The following is a 21,016-nucleotide window of genomic DNA, read 5'->3' as shown; positions in this document are numbered from 1 at the left end:
TATTTTCTCATTAGAATTTGCTGGGAAATGTCTGCACAAAGATTGCAGACATTGCTCAAGAAATTTCCGCGGCAAATCCGCGGGTAAAATCGCACTAGTGCGCACAGAGCCTAATGCATCTTTGTTAATGTGTTTTTTAAAGTAGAAACAAAATATGATTGGAAAATTTATAGATAGCTAGAATAGATAGAACATATAGAATTGATAAGACAACATAGAACAAAATAACAGAATAGCCCCATAGATAGAGCCATTGCCAGCTTGGCCGGCCGTTTTGTGTTTATTTTCATATCCAGCACAGGAGCGGCAGCAGCTGCGGACTGCAACCCTCAGCAGTCTAGCTAGTTATGAAAAATAGAGGTGATCCCACGCGTTTTTTCCTTTTTTTAAAAATTATTTGATTATGGAAAAAAAAAAAACCCTAAAAACGTTGGGTCCCCCCTATTTTTCCAAAAAAGGGACATTTCTAGAGAGAAGGGGACAAGGATAGGCACATTACTACAAGATGTCAGTCGAAATTACTATATGGTGCTAATTGGAAAACAATATTACTTACAAGGGGATAAAATGTAAGAAAAAATATATTTTAAAATAAAGCATCACTTTTAACACTAAAAAAAGCTTTTATATAAAACAAACAAAAAAGTGCACGGTTTGTTATAACGAGCAAAAATTGTTCAACAAAATGTGTTCCAAAAGGAGTATAGAAAAAAAAAAAATTATGCAGGCCCCCCAAATAATTTTTTTTTCTATGTGTGGCCCTTACACTCAGCCAAGTTTGAGACCCCTGCATTATATGGTCGACTTAAGAGCTGAGCTCGCAAGACAGGCAGTAGATGACAGCTAGGTTCACATTTCCGTTTTGCATCAGTCACAATCCGCCGCTCTGATAACGCATAGACTTGCCATAGACTCATGAGCGGCGGATTGTGACTGATGCTCTTGCGTTGCATCCCCCGCCAGACTGATCAGTCGTGGAACGACTGACCGTTAGGTGGCAGGAACGCAGAGTGTAACGTTTTTTGAGCAGCAGAATCCTTAGGATTTCGCTGCGCATGCTCTCTCTCAGCGGCCGAATGATCAGCTGATCACCCGGCGGCCGGCTGCCGTGAGCGATCAGCTGATCACCCGGCGGCCGTGAGCGATCAGCTGATCACCCGGCGGCCGTGAGCGATCAGCTGATCACCCGGCGGCCGTGAGCGATCAGCTGATCACCCGGCGGCCGTGAGCGATCAGCTGATCACCCGGCGGCCGTGAGCGATCAGCTGATCACCCGGCGGCCGTGAGCGATCAGCTGATCACCCGGCGGCCGTGAGCGATCAGCTGATCACCCGGCGGCCGTGAGCGATCAGCTGATCACCCGGCGGCCGTGAGCGATCAGCTGATCACCCGGCGGCCGTGAGCGATCAGCTGATCACCCGGCGGCCGTGAGCGATCAGCTGATCACCCGGCGGCCGTGAGCGATCAGCTGATCACCCGGCGGCCGTGAGCGATCAGCTGATCACCCGGCGGCCGTGAGCGATCAGCTGATCACCCGGCGGCCGTGAGCGATCAGCTGATCACCCGGCGGCCGTGAGCGATCAGCTGATCACCCGGCGGCCGTGAGCGATCAGCTGATCACCCGGCGGCCGTGAGCGATCAGCTGAAAACCCGGCGGCCGTGAGCGATCAGCTGAAAACCCGGCGGCCGTGAGCGATCAGCTGAAAACCCGGCGGCCGTGAGCGATCAGCTGAAAACCCGGCGGCCGTGAGCGATCAGCTGAAAACCCGGCGGCCGTGAGCGATCAGCTGAAAACCCGGCGGCCGTGAGCGATCAGCTGAAAACCCGGCGGCCGTGAGCGATCAGCTGAAAACCCGGCGGCCGTGAGCGATCAGCTGAAAACCCGGCGGCCGTGAGCGATCAGCTGAAAACCCGGCGGCCGTGAGCGATCAGCTGAAAACCCGGCGGCCGTGAGCGATCAGCTGAAAACCCGGCGGCCGTGAGCGATCAGCTGAAAACCCGGCGGCCGTGAGCGATCAGCTGAAAACCCGGCGGCCGTGAGCGATCAGCTGAAAACCCGGCGGCCGTGAGCGATCAGCTGAAAGCCCGGCGGCCGTGAGCGATCAGCTGAAAGCCCGGCGGCCGTGAGCGATCAGCTGAAAGCCCGGCGGCCGGCTGCCGTGAGCGATCAGCTGAAAACCCGGCGGCCGGCTGCCGTGAGCGATCAGCTGAAAACCCGGCGGCCGGCTGCCGTGAGCGATCAGCTGAAAACCCGGCGGCCGGCTGCCGTGAGCGATCAGCTGAAAACCCGGCGGCCGGCTGCCGTGAGCGATCAGCTGGAAACCCGGCGGCCGGCTGCCGTGAGCGATCAGCTGATAGCTGTCATTAGCTGGCCGCCGGGAGGTCATCTGTTCGCTCTCAAAAGCCGGCGGCTGGCTATTGTGAACGATCAGCTGATCGTTCTCTCTCACATTTTACAACAGAGTCCGACAATGATTTCTAATTTTTGTCCAATGCATCAGTCACAAGCGTCAAGCAATGCATGTGACTGATGCAAAACAACTGAAATGTGAACATAACCTAAGTAAAATAGCCAGCATCTGTGTCTAACAGCCAGTAACATTTAAATGCCACTGACAATCTCTGCAAGGGGCATTTAAATGATGCAGTTACCAATACTTGCTCGTACTGGCTTTTATCAGCTCACCACAATGCGAAAGCTGGGAAATTATGGGTTACCATGACAGCCGAGGGCCACCTCAAAATGGTAGTTTGCTACGCAAAAAATAAGCCCTCACATAGCTCCACCAATGGAGAAATGTAAAAAAGTTCTGGTCTCAGAATGACACTTTATGGGCATGGTCATAGGAAGCGGAAACGAGCTTTTAAGATCTATGGGCTGGACATAGAGCTGCATGAGACTCTGCCTCATAAGCTTAGATCAGAAGAACAGATGGTCAGTCATATGTCTCACACTGGTAATATCTTTTAAATAAGTTTGGAGGGAGATACTCATGCAGATTTGTGTCCCGCCAACAGATCTTAAAAGCTCATTTACATATATAAAAAAAAGGAGGATTTCTTTGAAATAAGACAACGAATCGCAGATATCAAGGGATCACATTATTCAACTTTATAATTGCATCTTCATGTAGACGGCTTATGAGGGTTGATACTGACAGTTTCCCTTTAAGGACAAGACTAGCAAAAGTTGGGTTTTGAAATCCCATTATGCAGAATGGAATCCCACAATCCTCCATGGCTCCCCTCATTGTAAAAGCACAAGATATTGCGCTTTATCAAATGGTCTCACATTGATCAGCTCTGCTTTTTTTTTTACAACGCAATTGCAGATCGGTACAGGGAGAAGACAGTATTGGAGATCTTGCCAATCAGTAACTGCTTAGTAAATGTATTAGCACTGGTTTAGTTCAAAGCACAAGATCTTGCTGGTGCTCTGAAAGGTTGTGGGATCGCCCTCGGCATGAGAATCTCAATCTAAAAGTTTGGATCTCACTTTCCTAGAACGTAATGTCCTTAAGGCCCTGTGCGCACACTGCGTTTTTTGCTGCAGAAAATGTTTAACATTTCTGCAGTCCTTCCCCAGCAAAACCTATGGGGAAAAAAATGCTGTGCGCACACTTTTTACCTACAGGTTTTTGCTGCAGAATTTCTACAGCAAAAAGAATGAGCATGTCACTTTTCCACAGGTACCTGCAGCTTTTGCCATAGATAATGGTAAAAAACCGCAGGTACCAACCCGCGGAAAAACTGCGGGTGCGTTATTACAGTGGTTATGGCCGCGGGTGCGGTATTTTGTCAGGGGGTGCGAATTTTTCTTAAGAAAAAGTTATTTCCCAGTGCGCACAGGGCCTATGTCTGGCTTTGGGGATATTTTTAGGCAGTTATAAAGGTAACCCGTCAGGTCCCCTATGTACCTAGAACCATGAGTAATTCTGGGTGCATATTTAGAATGCCTGCCTAACTGTCCCCACTACACTAACATACATAAGCAGATCTTTATAAAAAAAAGTATTTCTAAAGATCCTTTATGAAATGCAAATGAGTGCAGGGACTAGTCTGCCCAAATAGCATTTTAGTACATGCCTGTGGGTGCGCCAACATGTTATTCAATGCCCAGCGGCAAATTCATGGAGGCGCGTACCTGTCCGTTGTCACTGCCTCGGACAACTGGTTTAGGCTGCTTTCACACATCCGGCTTGAGCTCTGCGGCTCAATCCGGCTGTGCAAGCTATGCAACGGATGCGGTGAAAAACACTGCATCCTTTGCATAAGTTTTTCCTTTGCGGCCTGTCCGGTTTTTGCCGCTTGCGGCATGCTACTGAGCATGCGCAGTGGCAAAAACCGCATGCGGCGGCCGGATGCGGTTATTGCCGCATCGCGCCGCATCCGGCCGCCATAGGCATGCATTGAAAAATGCGCCGCATCGGCAGAATGCGGCGCGATGCGGGTTTTTTTTGCCGCACGAAAAAACGTGCCAGGCAACGTTCCATCCGGCCGCCGCATCGGCTAAATCTGCCGCATGCGGCAAAAACCGGATGGAACGCAAGGCCTTGCGGCACAAATTAAAGTCTATGCAGAAAAAACGCAACCAGCAGCAAAAAAAACGGTTGCGATTTTCCTGCAAAGTGCCGGATTGTGCCGCATTGCAGAAACCGGAGGTGTGAAAGCAGCCTTAGGGTACTTTCACACTTGCGTTCAGCGGAGTCCGTCACTATGGAGAATAGCGCAGTCCGTTAACACACTGCGCTATTCTCCATAGACTTGTATGGACTACGCACTGTAACGTGTCAGCAATGCATCCGCTGGACGACGTAGAGTGGTTATTTTGACGCTGCGTCGGGTGGAAGGAACGCAGCATGTAACTTTTTTTTAGCGACGGAAACATTTATTTTTCACTGCGCATGCTCTTTTTTTTTTAAAAAAATCACAAACTTTATTTTGTTTCTCAGTGGCCGAACGCTCAGCTGAGCGCCCGGCCGCCGGCATGTGAGAGCGCTCAGCTGAGCGCCCGGCCGCCGGCATGTGAGAGCGCTCAGCTGAGCGCCCGGCCGCCGGCATGTGAGAGCGCTCAGCTGAGCGCCCGGCCGCCGGCATGTGAGAGCGCTCAGCTGAGCGCCCGGCCGCCGGCATGTGAGAGCGCTCAGCTGAGCGTTAACAATAGTCTGCTGCCGGTAAAACTGTAAAGAAGAGGAAAAAAAAAAAAAGCTTTCCGTTTTGTACGATCTGTAGCATCCGTTGTGCCACTATATGCAACACATCCGTTGCATCCGTCACACAACGCAATGCTACGGAAGCCGTCCAACGCAAGTGTGACAGTAGCTTTAGACTCCGTGCCAATGACCAGAGGTCCCGGCACTTTCGGTCATGCGGACTCTGAAGTCGGGTGTATGTGTCCCGGCCTCAGAGAGGTCTCGTGCGCATGAGCAGACAATTCAAGCAAACTTCTTTTTTTGAACGTAGTCACACTCCCTGCAGTGTAATTAATTATGCACAGGTCCATCACCAGAAATTTTCTGCTGAGCTCTGCCGATTAGTCACATGATCGTGACATCACGATCCCAGAGCCCAATGTCATGTGAGCCCCAGGAAGGCAAGTTCCAACACCGTTGGAAGGAGAGGAGGAGAGTATAGGGTTTTATTTTTATGGGGGCAAACATGGGAAATGAGAAAGGATTGTGGACAACCTCTTTAAGGCTATGTGCGCACGTTGCGTACTAGCCCTGCAGATATTTCTGCAGCGATCTGAAGAGCACATGTGCGCTTTAGATCGCTGCAGAAATGTCCGTAGTGAGCGCCGATTCCATGCGCTCTGCCTGCAGCTCCTGCCATAGACAGAGCAGGAGCTGCCGGCAAAGCGCAGGAAAGAAGTGACATGTCACTTCTTTTTGCGCAGCGCTTCGGCAGTAGCCGAAGCGCTGCGCTCTTAGACGCCACGTGCACACGGCCCCTGCACAATCTCCATAGACTGTGCAGGGGCCGCAGGACGCATGCAGTTACGCTGCGCTACAAAGCGCAGCGTAACTGCATGATTTTACGCAACGTGCGCACATAGCCTAAGATGCAATATCAATATTTTCAGCTACGTATTTGCTGTGGGATTTTTTTTTTACTAACCATTACGATTAATGAGGGTGTTTAGAAACAGTTGAAAGTTAACATGCATTTTTACAATAAGAGAATACTGCAGAATCTAGAGAAGTGAAAAACTGCACTAAAACCACATCAAAATGTGTAAAAAAATAAATATCCATAAAAAACATGAATAATGTATGCAGCATTATGCTTACTTTATGCATAACCTCTCCCCAAACAATACCAAGGCTTCACATGTGAGCATACCCATACTCATACTTCAACATGTGAACATGAACTTTTAGGCAATGGCCGCTTTCACAATGGTTGCTGGTTATTACTAGAAAAAAGCAGGCTTTGTGTACACACACGACCCTACAGATTAGCTGAACTCCTAAAGTAAAATACCCAGCACTGCATTCTGAGAATGGAGGTATTTACCGTACATGTAACACTGGCTCTTTAGGCAAAACCCTTCCAGCAAAGGCACTTTAAAACATATGTTACAAGTGTGTCCACTTACAGCAGCCTCATCAAGTCTTCTGACTTGAGTAATATTTTCCAAGTGAGCACATGCTATGCTGTACTTTGACCTTGCAGTGGCTTTCAGCATACAAATTTAAAAAAAAAAAAAAAACTCTTGGACTGAAGGTTCTTTACATAATACACTAGGCCCAAACGCACGGCACTAAGGGGGAGGTTTAGTAACATATGGAAAATGGCTAAAGCCTGCCTGTGCCACACTTAAGGCTGTGTGCGCACGCTGCATTTATTTGGTGCAGTTTGTTGCCCAAAACTGCATGTCTATCCTTCTCCCAGCAAAGTCTATGAGAATTCAGAAATGCTGTGCGCACGTTGTACCTTTATTTCTTGCAGTTCTTAGTGCAGAAAAAAGAAGCAGCATGTCAGTTCTTGCTGCGTTTTTTACCCCTTCCAGCCACTTAGGCTATGTGCGCATACAGCGTTTTTTTGACGCTGAGTTTAAAAAAAGGAAAAAAAAAAAACGGACATGTCAATTCTTTTCTGCATTTTACCGCATTTTTCACCCATGCAATGCATTGGAAAAACACAAAGTGCAGTGATCAAAAACGCTGTAAAACGCACAGGTAAACAAAAGCATGCGTTTTTTACCATGTTTCAGGCTGCGTTTTTGATCACCGCATTTTTGCATTGCATGGGTGAAACGCTGTAAGACGCAGGAAAGAATTGACATGTCCATTTTTTCAGCTCAAAAACGCAGCTAAAAAAAAAAAAGTTATGTGCGGACAGCAAAAATGAAAAATCAGACTTTGCTGGGGAAGCAAAGTCACAGTTTCGAGCCCAAAACCGCACCCGAAAAACGCTGCGAAAAACACTCAGTGCGCACGTAACCTTAAAGAGATCCTGTCAGCAGATTTGAGGCCTATAAGCTGCGGCCACCACCAGTGGGCTCTTATATACGCCATTCTAGCATGTTGCTGTGTAGAACAAACTTTACAATACTTACCTAAACGGACGATGCGGTGGAGTTGGGCCATATGGGCGTCTCCATTACCTCCTCTTTTGGCCATTTTCATCCTCCTTCTGAAGCCTGTGTGCATGACGCGTCCTACGTCATACACACTCGCTGATTCCGCGCAGGTGCACTACAATACTTTGATATGCCCTGCTTAGGGCAGATCAAAGTGCGCCTGCGCAGGACCTCAATGCCGGCATGTGTGCATGATATAGGATGCATCATGCACCCCGGCTTCAGAAGAAGGACAAAGATGGTCGAAAGAGGAGGCGCCGGCACGGGAGAAGCCCATATGACCCAACTCCACTGCAGCGACCGTTTATGTAATTATTAAAGTGATTTTTACGTTCTACACAGCGGCCTGGGCTCTTCTATACAGCATGTTAGAATGTATATAAGAGCCTACTGGTGGTGGCCGCAGCTTATAGGCCCCCAATCTGGTGACAGGTTCCCTTTCATACACTTAAAAACCGCATGGGACAAAAAGGTACCAAAAACCGCATGCGTGAATAGATTCTAAGCCAATGTTAGCAACTGGCAGCTCATCTCCTCCGGGAATAAAAGAACCAATCTTGCTCATAGCTTCAGATTCAGGACATGGACAGCAGATACCTCCAAACTGGCCAACAAATACAATGCCAATCATAAGGTCAGCATTACACTATTCAGAGATTGTAAGTTTACCAGCAGGGCTGTCCGTCTCAATGTGTGTTGAACCATATTGCTCTAATGTCTTATTGTGTGTACATGTCACCACTGGATTGTAACGTGCTGTGGAATATGGTGGCACTGTAGAAAAAAAAAAAAAAAAAAAAAAAGACTACACTAATGATCTGTTGCTAGCTCTTAGGAACACTGGATACATGGTAAGGTTGGTCACACATATGGCAGAACGCCACCTCTCCAGAGCTCCGCCATAACGGGAACACTCCGACAGGTATCTAAGAGAAGGAGCCTGACAGCTGTTTATGTCCTTAAACAAATATATCAGGCTAATTCCAAAGTGCCAATATTGTCTACCCTGACAATAAGGAGGGCTGTATATACACTATAGAGGGCTGTATATACACTAGATAGCAGAACGTGTCTGAACTTATGAAATGTATGCAGTGAGGGGCATGAAACGTGATGTGAAAAGTACCAGGATGGCCACCAACCCACCATGCCAGAGAACAGAGTTGTTGTTTTTCCCAACAATATAAAAAAAAGTTACAAGTCCACAGATAAGATTATACATGTGCGACCATTACATAGAGGTCCTGCACATTACACCCCACAAGGGGAAGTACGAGACCTCACAGGACAAGTATGTGAAGGGAGGACACAAGGAAGCAGCTGCGCCACCAACCCCCACGGCGCAGCCTCACCGGAGAGGACAGCGACCCCCACCGGAAAGGCCAGACAGAGCCTCACCGGAGAGGCCAGAGCCCCCCCACCCCCACCGGAAAGGTCAGACAGAGCCTCACCGGAGAGGCCAGACAGAGCCTCACCGGAGAGGCCAGAGCCCCCCACCCCCACCGGAAAGGTCAGACAGAGCCTCACCGGAGAGGCCAGCGACCACCCTCCCCCTCCCCACACCGGAAAGGCCTCCGACCCGGAGCACGCCATTACGTTAGAGGCCAACCACCCCTCAACACGCTATCACCAGAGAGGCCGCCATCCCCAGCACACAACGTACCAAACACCCGGGAAACCCCGCACACAGACAATACAAAGCAAGGACGGAGAAGCGCGGACTTACCTGAGGAGAGCCCCGGCTGCTTTTAGGGCTGATCGATACTAGGCCTCGGCCTTGTTTGTGCTGAGAAAGAAATGGCGTTGAATCTACAAGAGAACAGGGCGTCGTTACTGGCGAACAACGCGTGTACACAGGACGGAGAGGAGAGACAGAAGGAGGGAGGCCGCAGCCGAGAGCGAACAGCTATAACGGGGACAGCGGGGCGGGAAGATGACGGCCGTGTAATGGCAAACCTGCGACTCCCCGAAATGGCGGCCGCCAGTCTCCTTACACCAACACGGGGTTTCCAACACGACCAACCAGGGGCAGCGTGACGACTTCTGAGAGGCGTGGCCACACGGCACTACTGCTCGTCAACAGGTTGTCAGGGAGACGGGCTCCCGCCTCTCTCTGTGGTAACCGCCAGCTCAGGAGCCTCCCTGCTCTCACTCGTAGGCTTGTGGAGACATTCGCTGTGTCTATACTTCTACTTTTCTCTTTCCCCTGGCACGTTGGTGCTATTGTATCTGCTGTATCGTATGTCTGGTACACGGCACATATGACTGGTGGTATCCATAGCACGTATCGTTTCTCTAGTATCCAGTGCATGTATGATTGGTGGCCGTGGCGTAACTAGAGTTTGATGGGCCTTGGTGCACACAGACAGGGTACAGGATAATGACGCTGACACTCGGGGTACAGGATAAAGACGCTGACACTCGGGGTACAGGATAATGACACTGACACTCGGGGTACAGGATAAAGACGCTGACACTCGGGGTACAGGATAATGACGCTGACACTCGGGGTACAGGATAATGACACTGACACTCGGGGTACAGGATAAAGACACTGACACTCGGGGTACAGGATAAAGACACTGACACTCGGGGTACAGGATAAAGACACTGACACTCGGGGTACAGGATAAAGACACTGACACTCGGGGTACAGGATAATGACACTGACACTCGGGGTACAGGATAATGACACTGACACTCGGGGTACAGGATAATGACACTGACACTCGGGGTACAGGATAAAGACACTGACACTCGGGGTACAGGATAATGACGCTGACACTCGGGGTACAGGATAAAGACGCTGACACTCGGGGTACAGGATAATGACGCTGACACTTGGCTCTTTCCCTCAGCACCTAGATTTCCCATGATCTGAAATCCCTCTATCCGCACCCAGCTTTCCTATTTTCTGATATCCATCTTGTCCTCGGCACCCAGCTTCCCCATGCTCCAAAATACATCTTTCCCTCAGCACCCAGCTTTCCCATATCAGAGCATGGGAAAGCTGGGTGCGGAGGGAAAGATGTATAGCAGGGCATGGGAAAGCTGGGTGCTTAGAGAAAGAGCCTTTTTCCCTCAGCACAAAACATTCTCATCCCATGCTTGTATCTTTGTCCCCCCTCGTATATAGTTCTCCAAATACTATAATGGCCCCCATATAGCCTTCCATATAGTATAAAGGGTCCCACATAGAATGCACCTCCATAGTCCTCTATGTATTATAATGCATTTCCCATAGTCCTCCATGCATTATAATTCACCCATAGTTCTCCATATATTATACTGCACCACAGTCCTCATGTTTTATAACGCACCCCCATAGTCCTCCATGTATAAAGTAGCCTACATAGTCCTCCATATATTATAATGTAGCCCCCATAGTCCTATATGTATTACAATGCAGCCCCATAACCCTTCATATTGTATTATGCAGCCCCATACTCCTCCATGTATAATGCACCCATATAGTCCATGTATAAGGTGTCCTTCATGTTTATTATGCAGCCCCATAGACCTCCATGTATAATGAAGCCCCATAGACCTCCATGTATCATGCAGCCCCCCCCCCAGGGCCTCCATGTGTCATGCAGCCCCCCCCCAGGGCCTCCATGTGTCATGCAGCCAGCCCCTCCGGGCCTCCATGTGTCCTGCAGCCAGGCCCCCCCAAGGACTCCATGTGTCCTACAGCCAGCCCCCCCCCCTCCCAGGGCCTCCATATGTCCTGCAGCCAGGGCCCCCCCCCAAGGACTCCATGTGTCCTGCAGCCAGGGCCCCCCCAAGGACTCCATGTGTCCTGCAGCCAGGGCCCCCCCCCAAGGACTCCATGTGTCCTGCAGCCAGCCCCCCCCTAGGGCCTCCATGTGTCCTGCAGCCAGGGCCCCCCCAAGGACTCCATGTGTCCTGCAGCCAGGGCCCCCCCAAGGACTCCATGTGTCCTGCAGCCAGGGCCCCCCCAAGGACTCCATGTGTCCTGCAGCCAGGGCCCCCCCAAGGACTCCATGTGTCCTGCAGCCAGGGCCCCCCCCAAGGACTCCATGTGTCCTGCAGCCAGCCCCCCACCCCCAGGGCCTCCATATGTCCTGCAGCCAGGGCCCCCCCAAGGACTCCATGTGTCCTGCAGCCAGCCTCCCCGTGTACTCACTGATTTATAAAACAAAAAACAAGTACTCACCTGTCTTCTCCTTCCACCGCAGTTCTGTCCTCACCTCTACTTGTTTCACCGCTGCCCGTCCTCACTTCTGTCCTCGTTCCCCCGTGGCTCCGGTCGGCGTCCTCCTGCGCTCTGTGCTCTCACCACACACAGCAGTCGCACAGGAGTGACGTCACCGCGCATATTGTATTATGCAGCCCCATACTCCTCCATGTATAATGCACCCATATAGTCCATGTATAAGGTGTCCTTCATGTTTATTATGCAGCCCCATAGACCTTCATGTATAATGCAGCCCCATAGACCTCCATGTATCATGCAGCCAGCCAGCCCCCCCAGGGCCTCCATGTGTCATGCAGCCAGCCCCCCAGGGTCTCCTGTGGAGTGGAGCAGTGGAGCACTTTTATTTGGTAAGTGGCCTTAGTAATACGTGTTACATATATAAGGAAATGTCTCTAGAATAACATGGCTCATATGTAAGAGATCCTGCAAAATAAAACATACACAATCAACAGTGTTTATGTACAGTGGGTGGAATAAGTATTGAACACATCACCAATTTTCTAAGTAAGTGTATTTCTAAAGGTGGTATTGACATGAATTTCTCACCAGATGTCGGTAATAACATCCAATCCACACAAAGAAATTATACCATAGATGTCTATAAGTTTAGGGATGTGTAATAATGAGAAATGACACAGGGAGAAAGTATTGAACACATGAAAAAAAAAAGATTAAAAGAGGAAATGGGAATGGGAGAATCAGCTCATCTAGTTCTGGGACTCATTAGAGCAGAGGTCTCAAACACATTGCCCGGTGGCAGCATGCGGCCCCCGAGGCTGCTTGTTGCGGCCCCCAGACCCCGTGACGATTGCCGCTCTATGCCGGGGGTCGGCGCTGGCACAACTTTACTACAATTGAATCATTTGCGGTGCCACGCAAAGGAGCTATCTGCGTTATACCAATGGCAGCTGCCCGCCAATCAGATGCAAGGAAGAGACGTCGCTGTATGACGTCCCCTCCTTGCCTCTGATTAGCCGGCGGTAGCCATTGGTATAATGCAGACAGCTCCTCTGCGCGGCACCGTATATGATTCAATTGTAGTAAAGTCCTGCCGGCGCCAGCCTCCGGCATAGAACTGCGATCGTCACGGGCCGCAACAAGCTGGTACGTGCTCACGAACAGGTCCCGCTGCGTTGTGGACGCGGCGGGTCCTGACCTGCGAGGCCGCAAGGGTCCTCCTTAAGAGACCGCAGCTGCCCATGCCCACGATCAGGGTTCAGAGTGCTGCGGTCTCCTTGCTGTGCTCTCCCTAGGGAGGGCAAGCGACTCCCCTCTGCAAGCCGCACCGCAGGTCAGTCTTCACTGCTGGCCTCACAAGCACAGTGGGCATGAGATTTTTACAAATCCATCCACTGTGCTTGTTGTACTGTACATCGCCGCATTTTAGACGCAGCTGAAACATGCTGCATTCAAAACGCTGCAAACCCTGATCGTGGGCACAGAGCCTAATAAGAGGGAACGGTGAAGAGAATTTTTTTTTTTTGCGTGTTACTAAAGGATGGCCACAATACCACAAGGATGGGCACAATACTACAAGGCACAATACTACAAGTATGGGCAAAGTACTAGTAGGCACAATACTACAAGGATGGGCACAATACTACTGGGTACAATACAACAAGGATGGGCATAAAACTACTGGGCACAATACCACAAGGATGGGCACAATACTACAGGGCACAAGGATGGGCACAATACCACAAGGATGAGCAGATATTACAGGGCACAATATTACAAGGATGAGCACAATACTACTGGGCGCAATAATACAAGGATGGGCACAATACTACTGGTCACAATGCTACAAGGATGGGCACTATACTACAAGGATGGGCACAATACCACAAGGATTAGCACAATACTACAAGGATGGGCACAATACTACAGGGTCACAAGGATGGGCACAATACCACAAGGATGAGCACAATACTACTGGGCACAATACTAAAAGGATGGGCACAATACCACAAGGATGAGCCGATACTACAGGGAACAATAATAAAAGGATGGGCACAATACTATAAAGATGGGCACAATACTACAGGGTCACAAGGATGGGCACAATACCACAAGGATGAGCACAATACTACTGGGCACAATACTAAAAGGATGGGCACAATACTACTGAGCACAATACTACAAGAATGAGCACAATACTACTGGGCACAATGCTACAAAGATGGGCACAATACTACAAGGATTAGCACAATACTGCTGGGCACAATGCTACAAGGATGGGCACAATGCTACAAGGATGGGCACAATACTACAGGGATGAGCACAATACTATTGGGCACAATATTACAAGGATGTGCACAATACTACAGGGTACAAGGATGAGCACAAAACTACTGGACACAATACTACAAGGATGGGCATAATATTACTGGACACCTTACTACAGGGCACACAGATGGGGAAATTACTACAAGATGTTGGCTAAGATTACTATATGATGCTGCTAATTTTAAAACAATATTACAAGGTGATAAAATTCAAAATAAATCATGATTTTTTTTTTTTGCAATTAAAATGCTTTTTATATATAAATTAAACTAAACAAAAAAGTGCAGTTTTGTTATACTAAACAAGCAAAAAATGTTCAAAAAAAGTGATCCAAAGGTGTGTAGGAAAAAAACATGAATTCATTTAAAATGTCACTTTGTCCTGCAAAGAATGCGTCCCCTCTCAATTTATTTTTTTTTTATATGCGGCCCATACACCCAGCTGAGTTTGAGACCCCTGCATTAGAGGGTTTGCACGAGGAGCTCTGGTCTACCAAATTTCACAAAGACATTTTTTTCCCCTCTATTTAGACCAATTATTTCAGATATAGGAGCATTGGAAGAAAAGTGAGGAACATGGGTAGATCACTACCTCCAACTTTTAGTACACATTGTTCCTGCATACATCAGGGATACTAAAGCTATTGTAGGTGCATTTAATAATTTTTACTGGTATCCTATCTACACATGGTTGAGCTGCGATGTAATCAGTTTGTATCCATCCATACCATACAATGTTGCCATTAATAATTTACTTATTTTCTTCAAGAATACAGTACATATGCAGTACATATGTTACCGGCAATGTATAAAAACAGGCATTCTATAGAATACCTATGTATACAATGCCGGAAATGGGTCGTCAAAGTATGAAATACATCAGATGTTCATACATTTCCTATTCATTCTATAGAATACCTAAATGACAAAAAGATGGAGTGTAGAATACTACAAGGGTGGTCCGTCCAAAAGTAGGTGGACAGAACAGGCAGCAGCGGATCTGTGAAACTGCCTGAGTTGCCCTTAGCATCCAAAAGTAGGTGAACAGAACAGGCAGCAGCAGATCTGTGAAACTGCCTGAGTTGCCCTTAGCATCCAAAAGTAGGTGGACAGAGCAGGCAGCAGCAGATCTGTGAAACTGGCTCAGTTGCCCTTAGGGGGGGGCTTTACACGTTGCGACATCACTTCCGAAATATCGTCGGGGTCACGTCGTTAGTGACGCACATCCAGCGCCAGTAGCGACATCGCAACATGTAAATTCTAGGTGCGACGATAAACGATCGCAAAAGCGCCGAAAATCGGTGATCTGTGTAGCGTCGTTCATTTTCATAATGTCGGGTCGACCGCAGGTACGATGTTGTTTGTCGTTCCTGCAGCTCCACACATCGCTGTGTGTAAACCCGCAGGAGCAACAAACATCACCTTACCTGCATCCCGACAGCAATGCGGAAGGGAGAAGGTTGGCGGGATGTTATGTCCCGCTCATCTCCGCCCCTCCACTTCTATTTGCCGGCCGATTAGTGATGTTGCGGTTGAAGGGGGGATAGTTCGGCATTCACAGCAACATCGCCCAGTAGGTATGTGCGTGTGACGCTGCTGTAGTGATAATGTTCACTACGGCAGAAATCACCACATATCGCATATGCGAAGGGGGCGGGTGCTATCGCGCTGGACATCGCTAGCAATTGCAAATAAAGCCCGTCTTAGCATTAGTAACCAATCTTTTGAGGTGTATGTGCAAGACTAAGGGGTACTTTGCACACTACGATATCGCAGGTGCGATGTCGGTGGGGTCAAATCGAAAGTGACGCACATCCGGCGTTGCTGTCAATATCGTAATGTGTAAATCCTTTATGATACGATTAACGAGCGCAAAAGCTTCGTAATCGTATCATCGGTGTAGTGTCCGACATTGTTATAATTTAGCTGCAGCGACGGTACGATATTGTTCCTCGTTCCTGCGGCAGCACACATCGCTGTGTGAGAAGCTGTAGGAGCGAGGGACATCTACCTGCGTCACCGCGGCTCACGCCGGCTCTGCAAAAGGAAGGAGGTGGGCGGGATGTTTACGTCCCGCTCATCTCCGCCCCTCCGCTTCTATTGGCCACCTGCCGTGTGACGTCGCTGTGACGCCGCACGACCCGCCCCCTTAGGAAGGAGGCGGGTCGCTGGCCAGAGCAATGTCGCAGGGCAGGTGAGTGCATGTGAAGCTGCCGTAGGGATAATGTTCTCTACAGCAGGAATCACAAGATATCACTGCTGCGACGGGGGCGGGTATTATCGCGCTCGGCATCGCAAGCATCGGCTTGCGATGTCGTAGTGTGCAAAGTACCCCTAAGTGCCAAACTAACAAATGCCTTTGCGTAAAAAAAAAAATTAAGTGCAATTCAAAATGCCATTCTAGCCTCCCGTGCTGTAACAAATAGTCAGCAATGACACTTCTGATTCCATTTTTTCTCCCAGCAAACATATACTGTTGTTCATTTTGCATTTCTTCTTTCATGTTTTTGACTGTTTGTTACTAAAGATTAATAGTCAGGAATGACACTTCTGTTTCTCTGTGTTTTTTTCCCAGTAAAGATATCCTGCTGTTCATTTAGGATTTCTTCTTTCATTAGTTTTCTTTGTCGCTCCATTGGGAGACCCAGACAATTGAGGTGTATAGCTTCTGCCTCCGGAGGCCACACAAAGTATTACACTTTAAAAAGTGTAACCCCTCCCCTCTGCCTATACACCCTCCCGTGGACCACGGGCTCCTCAGTTTTATGCTTTGTGTGGAAGGAGGCACACATCCACTCATGCATTCTCATAACTTAGTTGTCGGTTGGAAGAAAAGAGGACCCCCACGGGGTCCCTGGCATGCTCCCTTCTCACCCCACTATGTCGGCGGTGTTGTTAAGGTTGAGGTACCCATTGCGGGTACAAAGGCTGGAGCCACATGCCGTTTTCCTTCACCATCCCTTATGCGGCTCTGGGAGAAGTGGGATCCTGAGCGGTCATCCATTTACTGGGACCGTGCTCCATCCGCAGCCCCTGGTGGAACCTGCCGGAGCGGAGCCTCTTCAACCCCAGGGACCGGGCCCTGCTACTTAAAGGTACTCTGTGTCCCCATTGGGGACTGTACAGGGAGCGCACCTTCTTCCCGGAAGCCGCGGTAGTTGTAAAACTGAGGAGGCAGGTGGACTTCCGCGCCGACCGGGCCTGCTGATCGGGCGCGGCCTCAAATTTAGTCCCCGGCTTCACCGCGGCCTAGTCGCGAAAATCCCGCCCCTGGGCCTGCCTGTCAGGGGTAAGGGCGGGATTACCGACATGACGTCGGATGTGAGGGCTGGAACATCCTGCATGTCTTCCTCCCCCCCTCACTGACCACTGTGGGGAACCCAGACTCCCGCTCTTTGCTGGCGCCGCCCTCGGCCCCACTCCTCCCCTGAGAGCTCCGGCGGCCATTTTCTGTCATTCTGCCGGTGGGTGCTTCTCAGGGGAGCTCAGGGTGAACACAGCACCCGCTGCTGGTCCCCCTAGGGTGCCGGATACATATGTATATATTATATATATTTCTCTTCGGACAGACTGTATACCCTTTGTTCACATTTACCTTCAGTGGTCACTCTCCTAGGAGACAACAGGCACAGGTTTTTCTCGCGGTCTCTACCTCTTCTGGGGTTATGTTACCCGCGGGATCCACCTACCCTCACTGTGAGCAATGCTCGACTCCTGCCTCGCTTGCTCAGCCGGAGCCTCGGGCACTGGTGGGCCCCGCCCCTCGGCTCATGTAGACCCCCCTGCTCCCCCTGAGCAGGCTGCAGGGACAGAGTCACCGGTGTTGGCCCTCAGTCATTTTCATATGATCAAATGGTCTTCTAAGCTCCTTGAGGCATTGCAGTCCAGACCGGACCTTTCACAGGCCCTGGCCCTGTTAGCTTGTCTCATCCAGGCCCCGCTTGGTTAGCTTCGCAGCGCGCTCCCAGGTTGAGCCCTAGGTCTCAGGCGGTGGACTCCTGCCCGGACCGCAGTCCAAGACCGGCTACGCGGTCTCGCTGGGACTTTTCCCCGACTTCCTCACGCTGCTAGGGATCCCAGCTTGAGGACTCTCAGGAAGACGAGGCGGACGGGGGAGCTCAGGGCTCTGGCCCTGACTTCAACCTTAACCTTGATACTCCTGAGGGGGACGCCTTAGTAAATGATCTTATCTCGTCCATCATCCAGGTGCTGGTTCGCTCTCCTCCGCCTCCTCCTGTAGAGGAGTCGGCTTCTCAGCAGGAGAAACTCCAGTTTCGGTTCCCCAAACGTACACGCAATACGTTATTTGATCACTCTAACTTCAGGGATGCTGTCCAGAAACCCGGAGCGGTCCCGGACAAACGTTGGGTTAAACGTCACACTGACACGCGTTACCCCTTTCCATCTGAAGTCGTTAAGAGTTGGGCTCATTCTCTCAAGATGGATCCTCCAGTCTCCAAATTGGCTGCTAGGTCCGTTGTGTCTGTTGCAAATGGTTCATCCCTGAAGGATGCCACTGACAGACAGATAGAGCTCTTGGTGAAGTCCATCTATGAGGCCACGGGCACGTCTTTCGCCCCGGCCTTTGCAGCCGTGTGGGCTCTCCAAGCAATCTAGGCTTGTCTGAAGGAGTTTAATGCTGTCACATGGAATTTTGCTCCGCATGTTCCGTCTTTGACTCTCGGGCATCAGCCTTTTCGTCCTGCGCCATGAACGCCGTCCTGGACTCCACTAGCCGCACGGCTGTAGCATATGCTAACTCCGTGGCAGTTCGCAGGGCCATGTGGCTGCGCGAAAGAGAACCAGACTCGGCTTAACTGGTTTGCTTTTTTCTGGCGACCGTTTATTTGGCGAACGATTGGTTGATATTATTAAGGAATCCAAGGGAAAGGTCTCCTCCTTACCCCAGTCCAAACCTCAGCAAAGAAAACTCCAATCGAGGTTTCGGTCCTTTCGTCCCTCCGCCAAGCCACATTCTTCTTCGTCCAACAGGCCGGAGAAAGGCCAGAGGAACTCATATGCGTGGCGGCCCACGTCACGACCCCAATAGGCCGCAGGGGGCACTGCCTCCAAAACGGCCTCCTCATGGCTCTCGGCCTACCCTAGCCGCATCCCCGGTCGGTGGCAGGCTCTCCCGCTTCGGCGGAGCCTGGTGGCCACAAGTTCAAGACCGATGGGTGAGAGACATTCTGTCTCATGGTTACAGGATAGAGTTCAGTTCTCGTCCTGCGGCTCGTTTCTTCAGAACCTCTGGGCCCCTTCTCAGGTGGCGTGTCAACACGTCGCTCTGGCGACTCTCCAGGGACAAACAGCTTTCTCTGCAGGCGGGGGTGCAATCACTTCTTCGGAGTCAGTCACACCCCTTAAGGCGCCTCATGCACTTCCTGGGGAAGATGGTTGCAGCTATGGAGGCAGTGCCGTTCGCGAACCAAGGCGGCACTCGCAGTCGTCAAGCCTTCCAGGAAGTACGGCGGATTCTGCAGTGGGTGGAAACCACAGGCTCCACCATCTCCGCAGTTCACATCCCGGGCGTAGAAAACTGGGAAGCAGATTTTTTCAGTCATCAGGGCATAGACGCGGGGTGTCACGAACCACCGGGGGGGTCACTCAGAAATCCCCCGCGCTGGCTACCAGTACGTCACAATCGGGGGGTAACAAGTGGGGGTCACCCCTCCTTTATACCTCCCGACCGACAGACAGAGCACGTGACGCGCTCTCTAGCGCCCCTCTTATAGTCAGGCCAATTATGGAATTGCCCGACAATAAGCAAGGAGGCCGCTATACTACTTATGCCGATTATTGAAGGGTCCCCGGTGAGAGTAGGGTATATATTCCCCCGACCTCCGCGGGCGGAATATATAAAACCTCCCCGAATCTCACTGGCCTCCCCACAATATTCCTTGGCACAACTCGCTGCCACCAACCGCTTCACGGTAACTATTAGCCGAACACACAGACGTGGGATTCAAGATCGAGATAACAGAACAGCCCAAGATTAATTATATAATTTAATCAGCCTAAAGCACACTAGAAACTACAATATATACAATAGGAGATCTACAGAATATACATATGTCAGAGTACAGTTACAAGCAAAGCATGGGTTACAAACAGGCATACACAGTTCCAGCAGTTACCTTGTGCGTCTGGCCACAGGGGGGCGCTGTAGACCAGGTTTCCAGGAACTCCCTCACAGGTCTTTCCCAACCAGGCCCCCGAGCAGAAGAACACTGGAAAATGGCCGAAGTAGGGTTATCAACCTGGGCAAATCCAGGTCCCCTCCTACCTTAGTGACCTCAGAGGGAGCACTGCTCCACCCCTGGCTGGAGTTATGGACAAAATCCACAACATGGAATATGGCCATAACTTGGCCTGGGAGCGTCGTAGGCGGACGCCAACGCTCTCATTGTGACAGCTATGAATTTAGCTACAGAACGAGAGGACTCATGACTTGTCTACTAGTTCCCCATTGGCTGATATCACGCCTGGGGTATTTCCCCAGGTCCTGCTCCCATAAAAAGGGTGTGCCAGCATCGTCCGCATGCGGAGACACCATTTTTATGGTTGCCATATTTATCGGAAATATGGCTTGCGAGATATGAACCATTTTTTACTGGAGTCGTTCTGTCTGGATACTTCCATAGCCTTGCTAATTAGATAGCAGCCCCTACTACAGGGTCACGGCAGGGAGTCATCCTGTGTCCATTGTTCCCACATCACCTAATCTCCATATCACAGGAGATGGCCATGGGATGTGACACCTTCACAGATGGTGGACATTGAGAACAAGAAGGGAGGGGGCACTGCCAGGGAGTGATGAGAGCGATTATGACTGGAAGTCATAATTCATCTTCATATCCCAGGGTTTGCCTCCACCTCCCCCCTTTTGAGGGCGCTAGGGGGCAGCACACTCCGGTGTTCCCCCGT

The 21,016-nt window shown here is 50.2% G+C and overlaps 1 protein-coding gene across 2 annotated transcripts in view; it reads right to left on the bottom strand.

Annotated features, from left to right (window-relative positions):
- RBM39 (RNA binding motif protein 39) overlaps nucleotides 1-9,629 on the bottom strand; it is a 134,342-nt gene extending 124,713 nt beyond the window's left edge. Inside the window, exons 1-2 of one of the 2 annotated variants that reach the window (XM_075349896.1) lie at nucleotides 9,542-9,629; nucleotides 9,312-9,394 (exon numbers count right to left, since the gene is read on the bottom strand). The gene's annotated coding sequence lies outside the window, so the exon portion shown is untranslated. Of the gene's footprint in view, nucleotides 1-9,311 lie in introns of both variants that reach the window. The other variant, XM_075349895.1, reaches the window with a different exon arrangement.
- Nucleotides 9,630-21,016: the final 11,387 nt, after the last annotated feature.

Source organism: Anomaloglossus baeobatrachus, chromosome 5 (genome assembly GCF_048569485.1).
Source record: "Anomaloglossus baeobatrachus isolate aAnoBae1 chromosome 5, aAnoBae1.hap1, whole genome shotgun sequence".
Classification (NCBI taxonomy): domain Eukaryota; kingdom Metazoa; phylum Chordata; class Amphibia; order Anura; family Aromobatidae; genus Anomaloglossus; species Anomaloglossus baeobatrachus.
This window is presented reverse-complemented; position numbering and strand designations above follow the sequence as displayed.